The 3401-nt window shown below is 50.2% G+C and overlaps 1 protein-coding gene across 1 annotated transcript in view; it reads right to left on the reverse strand.

Moving 5' to 3' along the window:
* Positions 1-369, reverse strand: part of LOC123104672 (elongation factor 2) — a 5629-nt gene extending 5260 nt beyond the window's left edge. The window contains exon 1 of the mRNA XM_044526557.1: positions 78-369. The gene's annotated coding sequence lies outside the window, so the exon portion shown is untranslated. The remainder of the gene's footprint in view (positions 1-77) is intronic.
* Between the last annotated feature and the right edge of the window lie 3032 nt (positions 370-3401).

Below are 3401 nucleotides of genomic sequence, written 5' to 3' on the forward strand. Positions count from 1 at the left end.
CTGTAATACGAGGTACGAGAAATGGAATGCGACATAGTATTTGTAATTAACGCGCGGCCGCCGGCCAGGATCCTCACCGAAGGTGGCTTTGAGATGTTCAAGATTGGAAGATTTCCGTGGCCCGTGGGTCGCGACCTCCCCCTTGCAACTAGCGCGCCGCCGTCCCCTGCCTACTCCCTGCCCTGCCTCCCCCGCGGCGGCTCCGTCCCCTGCCTACTCCCTGCCCTGCCTCCCCCGCGGCGGCTCCGTCCCCTGCCTACTCCCAGCCCTGCCTCCGCCGCGGCGCCTCCGGCGGCCGCGTTCGCCGAGCGCCGAACCCTAGCGTACGGCGATTTGGCGAGAGGTAGCAGCAGGCCTGCGCTGCTTGCTTGCGCTCCGGGGGTTTTTTGGCCTGGGGGCACTCCTCTTCGAGCCAACCGACCAGGTTTCTTACCAACACGGCTACACATACTTCATGACATTGCGGGCCCGCAGGGAAGAGGGGGTCTCGGCAGAGAGATGGCATCCGGCGGGTAAGTACGCGGACGAGTAGCTGTACAGGGTGGATACAGCGCGCCAGTTGACGTTCGACACGTACACACCAAGGACGAGCCAAAGGCTTCCGTTTTCCTTGCATTTGATGAGCAGCTAGCCCAGCTCTTGGATTTTTTTAATTTTTTTTTAAACAAGAAAAGTTGGCCACTCCAAGAATGGAAAATTCAAGTATCTGAAAGATCGTGTGTGGGAAAAAGGTTAAAGGATGGATGAACAAATTACTCTCTATGGCTGCAAAAGAAGTTTTGATCAAGTCCATTGCACAAGCAATTCCAGTATATTCTATGGCTTGCTTCAGGCTACCAAGAGGCTTGTGTGAGAGCATAACTTCCATCATTCGGCAATTTTTATGGGGGAGTAAGCAAGGCAGAAGAAAACCAAGTTGGGTTGCTTTGGACACAATGACACAGCCTAAACACTTGGGAGGCCTTAGATTCCGTGACATGGATATTTTTAACTTAGCATTCCTTGCAAGGCAAGCATGGAGAATTATGACTGATGACACTTCATTAAGCGCTCGAGTGTTGAAGGTTGTTTATTTTCCACACTGCACACTACTGGATGCAGAACTGGGTGCTCATCCATCTCAGATTTGGCGAGCATTTTTAGATGGAAAGGAGATCTTGGCACAAGGTATTGTCAGAAGGATCGGTGACGGGGAGAGTACAAATATATGGGCGCATAATTGGATCCCTCGAGATAGCTTTAAACGGACTATTACATCCCTCGTTCCTAATCCACCAAAGAGAGTTACGGAACTCATCGATTCCACTACAACACAATGGACCGAGGGGCTGATTCACACTGTATTTACTCCCTTTGATGCAAATGAAATTCTGAAAATACCAGTGTGCACACGGAAACTACCAGACTTCTGGGCATGGCATGAAGAGAACAGAGGCATCTTCACCGTTCGCTCGGCATATCAAATGGTCTTGCGGACGAAGCTGGGTAGAGAGAACTGACGGCATGAGACCGAGGGTTCGTCCATGGGGCAGGAGAGCAAGATTTGGAGTGCACTATGGCATATTCAGGTTCCCTCCAAGTTGTGTATGTTCTTCTGGCGACTAGCTAGGCACTCGATGCCCAGCGGGGAAGTTCTGCACCACCGCCATATGGCAAACACCGATTCCTGTTGCTTGTGTGGAGCTCGGGTTACATGGCAACATGCTCTTCTTACATGCGCGTTCTCCAGCAGTGTGTGGGCTCTTGCGCCGGAGGAACTGGTCGAGAAGATCATTGAACACCAAGAAGAATATGCAAAGGATTGGCTCTTCGCATTGCATGAAATTTTAGATGCTCAAGAATTTACTCGTGTGGTCTGCATGGGCGATGTGGGGAGCAAGGAGAAAGGCAATTCATGAGCAGCTCCCACATGCGACCGATGCTTTCATCAATAAGTACTTGTCAAAGCTTGAGATAGTCAATAGAAGAGGCCAAAAGCAAGCGATACAGAGGGCACCCCAGACTTCATCTTGGGTGCCTCCAGTTCAAGGAAGCGTAAAAATCAATGTCGATGCAGCGGTGTCAATGAGGGGGGGGGGGTACGGTGCAGTGGGAGCGATTTGTAGAGACCAAACTAGAGCCTATCTTGGGGTCTCAGCGATAGTCTTCAAGCATATAACAGGCCCCCAAACTTTGGAAGCGCTGGCTATAAGGGAAGCTCTTTCACTATCCGATGATCTATATGTTCAACGCATTCATATTGCTTCAGATTGCAAGGTGGTGGTTGATGATATTAAGCAGGGCAACTTAGCTGCTTATGGTGCAGTGTTACATGAGATTTTAGATCGGTCTTCAGTTTTCATTTCATTTAATATAGTCCATGAATTTAGGAGCTCAAACTTTGAGGCTCACAACCTAGCGAAACATGGTCTTTCTCTCGGCGGTGGTCGACAAGTCTGATTAGGCCATCCTGGAGATCTTTTGTTAGTCCATGTAGACATTGTGACGGGTTAATAAAGGTTTCGCGAGGTTGTCTCAAAAAAAATCTACAGCCGGACGCCTTAAACCATCTCTCATACGCCAGCGGATGCACCCGGTCAGTGACCAGACATGAGAGAGAAGGAAAAACGTGACCCAACCGAACCCCTCATATCATCGCTATATGCTCAGGCTATCCGCGAACCATCATATCCATCTCAATATGGGGAGGATATGGGGGCTCGTGGACGCACGTGATCGCGCTCGGGCATTCCGCCACGTAGGATGCGACCCCACTTCGGACCACCTTTTCTCTGTCTTTATTCATTCTTATATTTCTCTCTCTTTGTCTTTATCAATCACGTGCAAGTGACCGGACATATGAGGAGAAAAATAAGGAGTGTGGATGCGCGAACGAATAAATGAGGGCTCAAAACGAACACGCCCGGTCACTGACCTGGCGCGTTCGCGGGCATCTAAGGAGTCATACTTGCTATGTACGGTTGTGGATGCTCTAACGCATGTTTAGTCTCGTTCTTGCAGGCGATTTCCAGCATGGTCCTCATAGTTAGAGACTTTTTTTGCATGGTAATACGGGTCTCATTCATATCATAAAGATTAAAGTACAAGTCATGTAAGGACCGACATGACAAAACTGAAAAGATAGCAGAACATCTCTGAGCTTGACACCAACGCCCATCACCTGCCTCCGGCACCACGACAGCAGCCACCGAAGAAAAGAATGATGGATCACCTCCTTACCCGAGCTCGAAGCGGCTCCATCGCTGATATGCAGCTTTGCGGACCTCCAAGGTGGCTCACCAAAAGTGAAGCCCTTACCGTTGAATGAATCAGACCGGGGCAACACCCCGGACACGCCATCAAACTCCAGATCTGGCACCCCACCGCGACTAAGACGTCGCGGAAGGAAACCATACCTGCCA

The sequence above is a fragment of the Triticum aestivum genome, chromosome 1B, assembly GCF_018294505.1.
Source record: "Triticum aestivum cultivar Chinese Spring chromosome 1B, IWGSC CS RefSeq v2.1, whole genome shotgun sequence".
In the NCBI taxonomy this organism is placed as follows: domain Eukaryota; kingdom Viridiplantae; phylum Streptophyta; class Magnoliopsida; order Poales; family Poaceae; genus Triticum; species Triticum aestivum.